General features: G+C 37.6%; 1 protein-coding gene and 1 non-coding gene across 6 annotated transcripts in view; one reads left to right on the top strand and one right to left on the bottom strand.

The window, feature by feature from the left end:
- Positions 1 to 12,647, top strand: part of LOC144374153 (transport and Golgi organization protein 1 homolog) — a 131,503-nt gene that overhangs the window by 86,758 nt on the left and 32,098 nt on the right. The window contains exons 1-2 of one of the 5 annotated variants that reach the window (XM_078037072.1): positions 36 to 293; positions 8,987 to 9,123. The gene's annotated coding sequence lies outside the window, so the exon portion shown is untranslated. Of the gene's footprint in view, positions 1 to 35; positions 294 to 8,986; positions 9,124 to 12,647 lie in introns of those variants that run through there. The other 4 variants (XM_078037076.1, XM_078037077.1, XM_078037074.1 and 1 more) reach the window with 4 other exon arrangements.
- Positions 12,149 to 12,255, bottom strand: LOC144374161 (U6 spliceosomal RNA). The gene has a single exon (XR_013433644.1). It is a non-coding gene; the product is annotated as a U6 spliceosomal RNA (small nuclear RNA).

The raw sequence follows: 12,647 nt of genomic DNA, 5'->3' as shown, positions 1-12,647 counted from the left end.
TTTGAAGGTTGGAACGAAGTTGCCCGCCCCTTGAGCCGCTACCGGCTAACGGAAGTGAACCAAGAACTGACTATAGGATGCTGCCTTCCCATTTGTTTGGCCAGAGATTTGCATCATTCTGTCCCATCCAGAAGGTGTAAGATTTCCATTGCAAATAGAGATTGTGGAGAGGGGACGGCGGCTGGACTAGGGGAGTAAGATGTCACTTTACCTGGTGGTCCTTTGGATTTTGCTTCGCTTTCCGACGGGAGTGGTGGTGCACACCTGTAATTCCAGTGGCTCAGGAGGCTGAGGTAGGAGGAGTTTGTCAGTTCTACCTTTGGTTAAACAATCCCTGCGAAAGGAAACCACATAAGCAGTAATAAATACCTAGAGCAAAGGACTCATCAGGTTATGTAAAGCCAAATCATAGAATAAGGAAAAAATAACAAAGAATTTTTATTTTAAACCATTAAGTTTATTACACAGTTAACTAAAACACACAGTGCATCTGTTTCTACCTGATGGATCATCTCCTTTTATCCTGAAGAGGTTCTTTTAGCATTGTTAATAGTAGAGATCTATTGGTATTGAATTTTCTTACTTTTTATTTATTTTAAAATGTCTATTCTGCTTTCAGTTTTGAAGAGATTTATCCTGGATTAGCAGTTTTTGTCTTCTAGCACCTTAAACCTTTCCATTAACTTTAACCTCTCATTTCTGATAAGAAGTCAGCTATCATTTTAGTCATTTTTACCAATGCATAACACACCACTTTTTTCTAATTGCCTTCAAGACCTTTTTCCTTCTAATTGATCATTTACAGTTGACTCTGATGCATCTAGATGTGATTTGCTTTGTAACTAACCTTAGTATTCACTGAGTTTCCTAAATCTCTTGACATCTTTTTTGTTAATTTGGGATAATTTTAGTCATCATTGTCTTAAATATTTTTTTTCTGTACAATTTATGCCTCTATTCTTCTAGAAATGTAATTATATGTATGTTAGGTCACTTTGTATTGATAGTAACCAAGTCTCTATTTTTTTCTTTCTAATTTTTAGACCAGATAATTTTTATTGGTCTATCTCCAAGTTAACTTTTTGCTGTTTTTGCACTATACAATCTGATGATAGATTTGTTTCATAAATTTTTCGTTTCCAATACCGTACTTTTTATTTCTTTTAAAAGAAATTTTTCATTTATATGTTGACACCCATATCTACGTATTCATTATGATTAAGCTTTTCTTTAACTCCTTGAAATTAGTTATAAAAACTATTTAAATTTTTTCTGCTAATCCTAACATCTGGGTCAGCTCACGGAACTTTTTTTATATGTGATATTTTCTCTTGTGGTTCTCATTTTTCTATCTTCTTTGCATTCTGGCAAAATTTAATGATATTCTACATGCCTATAATCCCAGCGACTCAGGAGGCTAAGGCAGGAGGATCAAGAGTTCAAAGTTAGCCTCCGCAACTAAGGGATGCACTTAGCAACTCAATGAGACCCTGTATCTAAATAAAATGCAAAAAAGGGCTGAGGTTGTGGCTCAATGGTTAAGCACCCCTGGGTTCAATCCCTGGTACCAAAAAAATTTTTTTAATTATATTCTGGTCATTTATAGATGATACATCATAGGAAGTCTGGATTATGTTTTCTTCCTATAAAGGATATTCTGTTTTATGTGTCATGCAGGCTAATTACTGGTGAATTGTTTTGATCATATTAGATTTGGTATTATTATTATTATTATTGTTATTATTATTATTATTTGGTTCCAGAGATTGAACTCAGGGTACTCAATTACTGAGCCACATCCCCAGACCTATTTTGTATTTTATTGAGAGACAGGGTCTTGCTGAGCTGCTTTAGCACCTCTATTTACTAAGGCTGGCTTTGAGCTCGTGATCCTCTTGCTTCATCCACCTGAGTCACTGGGATTATAAGCATATTCCGTGCCTCACTAGGTTTGGTATTTTTCTTTATTTCCATATTTCATGGTGCATTATACTTGTACATAATGGTGGGATTTGTTGTTATGTTTTCATACATATGTACAATATAGTGATAAAACTTAGCCAATATCATTCTTGAGTATTTCTCTTTTACCTGCTTTCCTCTCTCCCCTGATCCCTTTCCTCTATTCTACTGATCTCCCTTTGATTGCCCTCAGATTCCTTTCACACACACACACACACCTTTCTTTTCCTTTTTCCTTTCTGGCTTCCTCATACATTTTCAGCATGAATCAATTTTGGTTTCAAATTTAGGTCTACCATTTTCCCTTTACTCTTTTTTGTGTGGTTCTTTTTGCTAAGGCTTATTTATGAACTCTTAATTAAGTACCTGATATATTAGTGAAGCTGCTGCAACCTGACTCTGCTGAAAACCTAATTTCTTCCAACATTGCCATTTAGCATCATCTTCAGTCTCCTTTATAGCAGTCAAACTCTGCTAAGCCTTAAAGAGTCTCATCTGGTACATTCATATCAAAAATAAATTTCCTCCAGGCTTTTAGTATTCTCTCTCTCTAACACACACACATAATCACATTGCACCCACCATAAATAGCTCAGACATTCTTGTCCACAAAATTCCAACCACTATGATAATCTTGCACTTTGATAATTTTCTCCTTAACTCAGTATGACCACCATCTTACTTGAGCTTCATCCCTCTGAAATTAATACCTGAAAATGTTTAGTTTTTCTAGTTTTATACTCTTTTGTGTCAGGAAAACAAATCCCGTACAGTAGAACTATAACAGTTTCAAGTAAAAGTACTAAATTAGTTATATCCTTGCCCATCAATAGTGGTAGAAGAACTTAGGTGAACTTACATAGAAACTGCAACATCTTACATATTCAACAACAATTTCATTGCCCATGGAACCCAAAATTAATTGAAAGAGTAAACCCCAAAATGGATATCTGAAAAATAAACTGGTCAAAATTAGTAAGGCAATCAGAGTTAAATAATCATATATTTTACCAATAGCACTAGCTTAAAAGTATGGGTCTACAATAAGTAGAAAAATACAAGTTAATGGCTAGAGTCATAAAAGTTTCTATTATGATAGGCAGTCTCTAATGATGCTTTAATATTATATGATAGTTGTGAAATGATTACAAACTAATAATGAACATAATCTATTTGCAGATTAAAATGTTCTTCCCTGTATTATCTACAAATTTTAGATACACCTCAAAATGCCCTGGAAAAGAAATTTCTTAAGTCTCATCAAAATGAACTGCCAGGTTTTTTCCTACATTTGACATGACACAGTGCCAAGATTTCTAGTCCTGAATACACACTTTCTATAGGGAAGAGACATATATCTTGGCAATTAATAGATCATTTATCTCATTTCATACAGCCAATTTTAGTCGTAAGAAAAGAAATGTTTATGTATTCATTCTGCTGACTTTAGTCTATAATCTAATCATGGATCAACAAACTTTTTCTGAAAAGAGACTGATAATAAACATATTAGACTTTGTAGGCAAGTCTTAATTGCCACTCAAATGCCAGTGTAGCACAAAAACAGCCTAGACTATGGGTAAATAATATAAGCTTCTGTGTTCTAATAAAACTTTGTTTACAAAAGCAAGTGTCATTGTTGGACACCGTGGTGTGCTCCAACAGTCACAACTACTCAGAAAGCTGAGGCAGGAAGATTACTTGAGCCTAGGAGTTCAGGCCAGCCTGGGAAATAAGAAAGAAAGAAAGAGAGAGAGAGGGGGGGGGAGAGGGAGGGAGGGAGGGAAGGAGGGAAGGGAGAGAGAGAGAGGAATGAATGAAAGAAAGAAAGAAAGAAAGAAAGAAAGAAAGAAAGAAAGAAAGAAAGAAAGAAAGAAAGAAAGAAAGAAAGAAAGAAAGAAAGAGAAAAAAGGAATAAAGGGAACAATTTAAAAAAACAGTGTCAGGCTTACAGCTATGATTTGCTCAACACTGTTCCAGAGTATTAATGTTATGCTCACAATAGATGTTTGGCTAGGCTGTATACATACATACATACATACATACATACATATATACATGAAAGCAATTTTGTTCTTTTGTTTGCTTTCTTTTATTTTTTCCATTTTTTTGTTGATACATTATAGTCGTAAATCATGGCAGTATTTGTCGTTACATATTTCCACATGCACAATATAACACTACAGTTTGGCCAATATCATTCCCCAGTATTTTCCCTTCACTCCTCCCTCTCCTGGTCTCTTTCCTACACTCTACTGATCTCCATTTGATTTTCACTTTTTTTTCCTTTTTCCTCTCTTGCTTCCACATCCGAGAGAAAACATAGGCTCCCTTGATCTTATGAGTTTAGCTTATTTTGTGTAACAGAATGTTCTCAAGTTTCATCCATTTTCCAGCAAATGACATAATTCACCTTTATGGCTGAATAAAGCTCCATTGTGTGTATATGCCACATTTTCTTTATTTATTCATCCTTGATAAGCACCTAGTTTGGTTCCATAGTTTGGCAACTGTGAATTGTGCTGCTATAAACATGGGTATGCATGTACTACTCTAGTATTATGACTTTAATTCATTAGGATAAACATTGAGTAGTTGTATAGCTGGGTTATATGGTGGTCTCCTGCCTAGTCTTTTGAGGAACCTCCATACTGATTTCAATAGTGGTTATATTCATTTATAATCCTATCAACAGAGAAAAAAGTGTCCCTTCTTCTCCACATTCTCTCTAGCATTTATTATTGTGCATATTCTTTTTTTTAAGTAGTTGGACACAATACCTTTATTTTTATTTATTTATTTTTAATGTGGTGCTGAGGATCGAACCCAGGGCCTTGCACGTGCTAGACAAGCAATGTGCTGTTGAGCCACAACCCCAGCCCCATATCGTTCATATTCTTGATGGCTGCTATTCTGACTAAAGTGAGATGAAAGCTCACTGTAGTTTTGATTTGCATTTCCCTAATTGCTAATGATGTTGAACATTTTTATAGATTTGTTGTCCATTTTTATTTCTTCTTTTGAGAAGTATCTGTTTAATTCATTTGCCCAATTAAGCTAGGTTATTTGAGGTTTTGGTGTTAAGTTTTTAAAAGTTTCTTATATAGTTTGGATATTAATCCTGTGTCAAAGAGTAGTTAGCAGGGTTGGGGATGTGGCTCAAGCGGTAGCACGCTCGCCTGGCATGCATGCAGTGCAGGTTCGATCCTCAGCATCACATACAAACAAAGATGTTGTGTCCGCCAAAAACTAAAAAATAAATATTAAAAAATTCTCTCTCACTCTCTTAAAAAAAAAAGAGTAGTTAGCAAATATATTTTCTCCAATTCCTTAGGTTCTTTCTTCATGTTACTAATTGTTTCCTTTGCTGTGCAGAAGCTTTTTAATTTGATGCCATTCTGTTTATTAACTTTTGTCATTATTTTCTGAGCTTTAGGAGTTCTAATAAGAAAGTCATTGCCTGTACCTATATGCTGGAGTCTCAAATGTATATTTTCTTCCAAGGATTTGCATAGTTTCTGGTCTAATTCCTGGGCTTTTGATCTCTTTCAAGTTTGTACAGGGTCTAATCTTATTTGTCTACATATGGATAACCAATTTTCCTGGCACCACTTGTTTAAAGCCTGTCTTTTCTCCCAATATGTTTTTGGCATCTTTGTCGAGAATCAGATGTGTGTTAACTGTGTTGGATCTTTTTCTGTGTCTTCTCTTCTTTCCCATTGGTCTATGTATCTGGTTTTATGACAGAGCCATGCAGTGGTTATTTCCATAGCTTTGTAGTACAATTTGAAGTCAGGTATTGTGATGATGCCTCCAGCTTGCTTTATTGACTTAGAATTGTTTTGGCTATTCTGAATATTTTATTCTTCCAAATGGATTTCAGGACTGTTTGTTCTAGTTCTGGAAAAATGACATTTATTATTATTATTATTATTTTAAATTTATATATGACAACAGAATGCTTTACAATTCATATTACATATATAGAGCACAATTTTTCATATCTCTCATTGTATACTAAGTATATTCACACCAATTCATGGGTATTTTGATGGGAATTGCATCAAATCTGTATGTTGCTCCTAAAACCAATTTCAAACATATACAATCATATTAGTAGTGATTTTAGTGTCCAAAAAGAGATCTACTAAACAATAATTACTGGGCTGGTTTGGTGACTTGTAGTCCTAACTACTCAGAAGGCCAAGCCAGGAGGATTGCTTGAGTCCAGGTGTTGGAGATCAGGTTAGGCAACATAGCAAGACCCCCATCTTAAAAATAATAATAATTACTGATGTCAAAACACATCTCAATCATTATGCTAGTTACCAACTCTTCATTGTTTTCCTTGAAACTCTAATATACAATTAGTGAATGTCAATTTAGGACTAATTGTGCTGTTTTATAGAGGAGAAAGCTGATTATAATAGTAAGTGAAATCATCTGTCATGAACTGATTTGTGTTTATTTAATCACAATTATCATGCTGATGACTCTACATATTAAGTCTCCACCTATAGTCCCCTAGGTGCTAATTTTAAAAAACGTGAGTTTTCATTAAAAATAAGAAAAGAAACCCCTCCATATGCATTTCAATAATTCAAATTGTATCATAATTTGACTATTAACACAAGGGAAAATCAATGCAACTAATTCAGATTTAAATTCAAGATTACACAGTGCAAAAGAGGAAATAGTCTTGGAAAGGGAAGTAGAAAAATGTAAGATCCCTCTTAGAGGTCAGAAAAAATAAAATAAAATTTCCTTCAGAATAACAACTGGACATAAAGCTTTCAAGAAATGTTAGCTACTAGCTTTCTTCTCTGACAATCGGTTTTGTCAGTTGGTTCCCACTAAGTTGTGGACTTTTTCCGACCAGGACCAGATATCTTGTCTTTTGATTTTCATCCACTCCCACACCATGCTAGGGCTTTGGTAGCACAAAATGAGAATTAAAAATATGCTTTTGAATTAAATAATTTCTTCCCTTACGGATAAAGATAAGAATCTCAAGATCTTAGCCTGAAGACTAATGTCCATCTCTCTGCCCCCACCTGTCCCCGCCTTAAAAAAAAAGCAGGCCACTGTCTCCAGTTTACACCCTCACTCACAGTTCTATTCACCTTCCCCTTTCCTAATCAGAGGGATCTTGGGGTGGGGCTTCAAGGAACCTCAAAGAGATTGAAGGGGAGGGAGCCTGGAACCATAGACTAGCTGTGACAAGTCATGGGTGGGATTTGGTAGTTCAGAAAAGGAGGTACCAGACCAGGAATGGGGGATGGGAGTGATGGTGAAGTGGAGTGGGCTAGTTTAGGATGGACCAGAAATGAGACATTAAGGAAAGCCAGAAAGGACCAGTTGGCAGGGGGGGGGGATGGGTGGGTGACTACTAGAATCATGTGGAGGGTCGCTTGTGAGGTCACAGGAGCAAAGGCAGGTGATTGGACGAGAAGGAGAGTTCTAGTTGCCAAGGCAGCGACTAGAGGAGAAGGTCTTCAGTCCATGAGAAGGTCTTGACTAGAGAAGGACGGAGCTCCAGCTCCGTGTGTTCTCCAGTAGAGTCTGTGGATTGACCCCCAGATATCCCTGCTGAGGTGTCACCCGGGAAAGGCTTAAGCCTTCCCGGGCGCCACCCCTCTGTGCTTTGCTACCCACCCCACCCGCCCCCCTGAGCCCCGCCTCCGCCCCCTGACGCCCGCCACAGCCTACTCCACCCTGTCACCGACTCCCCAAGGTGACCACAACATGGCTGCAGCGCCAGTGCTGCTCTTCTTGCTGTTCGTGCTGTGGCTGACCTGGCGAGTGCCGGGCCAACTGGACCCGAGCACCGGCTGGCCCTTGTGGAAGCACAAACTCTGTGCAGATGACGAATGCAGCAGTGAGTCCACAGGTGGGCGGGCAGCCCAGGGTCTCCGTGGTGGCTCTTTGGGGCCGCATGGGGCTCTGATCCCCCGGTCCCCTGCCCCGTGGGCTGGGCTAGGGGGTCGTAGGATGACGGGTGGGGCGCAGGAGTGACAGAGCCTCAGGACCCTGCCTGTGTCCCCTCCGGCTCTGCCGGTGCCTCAGCCAGCCCGTTCAGGTTGCTGAGATGCTGAGCCTATGGTGCAGACTTCACCAGCAGTCAAATTCATAGACCAATAGTGAATGGAGGGCCTGGGGTTGTAGCTCAGTGGTAGAGCGCTTGTCTAACATGTGAGGCACTGGGTTTGATTCTCAGAACTGCATACAAATAAATAAAATAAAGGTCCATCAAAAACTAAACTAAAAAAAATTAGGCAAAAGCTTAAAAAAATAGTAGTGAATGGGAATCTCAGGGTTGAGAAAGACCTTAGAAGCAACTGGTCCAACTTCTTAATAACTGCATGTTGGACTCCTGCTGTTTAATCAAACGTACCCCAGGCTGTAACTCATACTGAAATTCCACCCCTACAAGCTCTCAGTTCTTACTGGAATTCTACCTCATTCACAGAGCCTCAATGCAGGTCTGTATCCAATTCCCTTTAGTCTCTCTTGATATTTCTGTGTTCTTTTTAAATAGCTGTCATCTGTGCATTCAATAAATAATTGTTGAGTATCTCTGCCAGGTGCCAGATACTGTGTTAAGCCTTGGCTCATTCCACCTGCAAATCTGCAAACCAAGACTCCCTCTATTTCAGCTTTCCTAAAATTTTAAACACAAGGTTTCACCAGCACTAAATCCATGTTTGTTGAATGTGACCCTGGTCTATATATCTCTGGTTTTAAATTTTCCCTTGAGTGAATATTGTTCTGGTAGCAGTTCTATGGCCATTGAAGTAGTGGAGAGTAGACTAGAGATTGTTCATTTTATAATTGAAGGGTCTAATAGCTCTAATTAGGATTATGAAGTTTTCTTCTCTGTGTTAATTGTCTTTAGGAGAGCCAAATATTCCAGGCACTGTGACTCATATATTTAGTGAAACACTCGATGAATATTGAAACTGAAGAGAGACAATTCTTATTCTATAGCATAAAATAAAATAGCCATTTCCCCTTTCAATTTTAGAGCTACTTATAACAGAAGGTACTCCTGTTGATGCTGCTGATACAGAAAACCAACTAGAGATAAAGGTGGAAGAGCCAGAAGATGCCACCACCATACTTTTCTTGTTACATTCATTCTTGCTTTATTTGTCTAAGATGGTAAGTTTGACATAGTTTCTTCAATTAGAATGTTGATTATTTATTAGTTTTTAAGTGGCTTCTGGTCATGAAGTGAAGAACTTAAAATGTCTTTATGAAAATTACTCCTGATCCTTTGAGTAGATAGCTCCTGAAACAAAAGCCATAGGGGTGTGGCTTTAATGGCTACTTGGTTTAGCACATGAGGAAGATTTGCTGTCTACCAAGGCTGGACATTTGCACACCTATAAAAACTTGGTTCTTCCCCTCAGAACCTTTCATTCTGGCAGGGAGATAACAGCATTCACTTGAAACACAGTAAGATAATGACAGAAAGAGAGGTATTTATTCGATGGTAGAACATTATTGTCCATAAATGCATTTATTATGGTTGGAAGGGTGATCAATAAGGTCAGAAAGTGGTTGAGATGTGTTTGAAGCACAGGCAAAGGGCAAACAGGAGTCTGACATGTGGTTTGTTGTTGATTAGACAGGCTGGGGTGGTGGGGGAAGCTGGCAGTCAGAAGAAATGTGTTCAGAGAAATGGAAACATGAAGAAAGGATATTTGGGGAGGGCAGGAGAATGTGAATAGTTGGTGTTGTAAAGTGTGAAGTTGGAGGGGGATGGGCCTGTTGGAGAGGCCAGCAAATCTTAACTGAAGTCATGAGCCAAAGTAGCATTAGACCATTAATAGTGGGGATCCTTAGAAAGTTTTAAGAATGAAAAGGAATTAGGTTAGATCTGTTTCTTAGAAAGAGTCACTTAAGGCTGATCTTTCTAAAGAAAATCATGATTCAAACAAGACATTTAATCTGTCTAGAAGCTTATCTAAGCATTTTAGGACTTACCTCCCCCCCATTGGTATTTGTTGATATTGGACTTTTAGAATTTAATTATAGGAATGAGAAAGCTTTTAGAGGTTGGAGGTCCTAGGGCCTTTGTGACAGTAATCCTCCTCAACTGAAGTTGTTTCCTGTAGATTGTGTTATTTCAAGGCTTGTGTAAGAAAGATGATGTTGTTGTTTTCCTTGTAAAATGTATAGATTTTGAAGCCAGGTAGATGTGGTTTCAAATCCCAAGGTTATCATTTAGAAGTTTGGGCAAATAAGTAAACTTTTGAAAAAAGTTTTCCTCATCTGAAAAATGTAGATAATGCTTACTCCAATCATAAGAATTAAATGATTTGACAAGGTAAAATGTCTGGTGAGGTGTCTGGCATTTTGAAGGGTTTTACCCCTACGCACCCCCTAATTCTCATGTAGGCAGTCAGAAGGTGGTATAAATCAATGAATACCTGGGGAGGAAAGACCACCAGGGTGGAAAAGATGTGGTGGGGAGAAACAAATCATTTTTCAGTTGGCTCCATGTTTGTTCATGATGGTGGCAGCCATCTGGGTAAGGGGTATGTACAAGCCAGGCAGTTAGAATAATGATATTTCCAGTGATTAAAGCAGTCTTCCACAGTCATAATTTGATTATCAGAATGAATCAGCATCACTTGGAAAGTTAACAGCCTCACGATATGGAAAGGATTTCTTTATTCATATTTTTAGGTATTCACAGAGCCCTCCTCTAGGTCTAGGTCAGGGGACACGAATGTGGTGCAGGTGTGTCAGTGATTGTACGGTGATAGGTAAGACATAGACGTGAGTGGCAAAGAAGAGGCACAATGTTAAAAGACTGATTTGAAAGGAGATTTCAAAAAGGCATTTTGATGGCCCAGTATGTACAGGACATTGTGTGAGGACTAAAAGAGTCTAACAGGTGTAAGGCATGATTGTGATTTTTGAAAGCCTTAAGAAAAGGACTTAACAAATATATGCAAAAATTATGAACAAATCAATGTAAAATCTTAAACAAGTAGTATGATATCTGATAGGACTGGAGAGTAATAGGCTCTGATGTGTTTGGGAGATGTGCACCAATCAGGTTCATTGATCAATGGAATCTTAGTAGAATCTTAGTGTTAGAAGAAACCTTGGAAGGCTGTTAGTCTAGTTTCTCACTCATTGCTGTTATTTTCTTTACTGTGGCCCTGACGAGTAGTTATGAGGCCTGTACACCAGTATTTCCTAGCATGAGTCACTCTCTTACAAGGCTATATGTTCTTCTGTTGTCTAGTTCATCCTTGTATTGACTCCAAATTTTCCTCCACATGATTTCCTCTATAAAACTGAATTCTTTTCTACATAGAAATCCTTTAAATATTTGAAGTTATATCTTAATTTAAAAATTATTTTTAGTATTTTTATCATGGAAACTTTCAAATAAGAGCAGAGAGAATAGTAGGGGACTATAGGTAACCATAACATACTGTACATTTTAGAATACTAGAAGAAAAGGTTGTGAAAGTTTTACCATAGAGAAATGATGTTTGAGGAGGTAGATATATTTAACTGATTTAAACGTTACATAGTGTAATCATGCATCAAAATGTCATGTTACCTACTTCAATAATTATAATGTTTGTTTCTATGTACTAGTTAAAAAATAAATTTAATTAGAAAAGCTTTAAAGAAAAGCACAGAGAGTAGTATAATGAACCCACGGGCCATCACCCAACTTAACAGTAATTCCTTGATAGCTAATATCAGTGAGTTTTTTTTAATTTGTTCTAATTGGTTATACATGATAGCAGAATGCATTTCGATTCATTGTATATAAATGGAACAAAACTTTTCCTAGTTGTACACAACACATTTGTATTCCTACATGTACCTCGGGTAATAAGGTTCATCTCATTCCACCATCTTTCCTATCCCTATGCCCCGTCACCTGTCCTACCTCCCCTTTGCTCAGTCAAAGTTCCTCCATTCTTTCCATGCCTCTTACCACCCACCTTACCCCCATTATGGGTCAGCATCCACTTTCAGAGAGAACATACAGCTTTTGGTTTTTGGGATTGGCTTAATTCCCTTAACCTGATATTCCCATTCACCCGCAGATGCCGTAATTTTTTTCTCTTTTAAGGCTATAAGTAATATTCCATTTCATATATGTACCACAGTTTCTTTATCCATTCATCTGTTGAAGGGTTGGTTCCACAAAACTATGGAATGCTTCACAAATGTGGGTGTCATCCTTGCTCAGGGACCATGCTAATTTTTTCTGTATTGTCCCAATTTTAGTATATGTGCTGCCAAAGCAAGCACACTCTGAGTTTTAACAAATGTAGATACCCATGTAAAAACTACCATAATCAAGATATAGAACAGTTTTTTCACTAGAAAAGGGGTTTCCTTGGGATCCTTCCCAGTGAGTTCCTTCACCACCTGTTCCAGGCAACCACTGATAACTTTTTTTTTTAAACTATAGATTCATTTTTCCTACAGTACTATTTCATATATATGCCACTATAAATGGACTCATTTATATCTAGGAGTGCAATTGCCTCCTACGTTTAATGTATGTTTTTATCTTATGTGATACTGTCAAGCCATGCTAAAAAATGACCATAATCATTTTATACTTCCACCAGCAATTTAGGAGACTTCCACTTGACTTCATCTTCACTAGCACTTGGGCCATTCTAGTGGGTATGTCT

Source organism: Ictidomys tridecemlineatus, unplaced genomic scaffold, assembly GCF_052094955.1.
Source record: "Ictidomys tridecemlineatus isolate mIctTri1 unplaced genomic scaffold, mIctTri1.hap1 Scaffold_598, whole genome shotgun sequence".
Classification (NCBI taxonomy): Eukaryota; Metazoa; Chordata; class Mammalia; order Rodentia; family Sciuridae; genus Ictidomys; species Ictidomys tridecemlineatus.
Note: the sequence above shows the minus strand (reverse complement) of the source record. Positions and strands in the feature narration are given on the sequence as shown.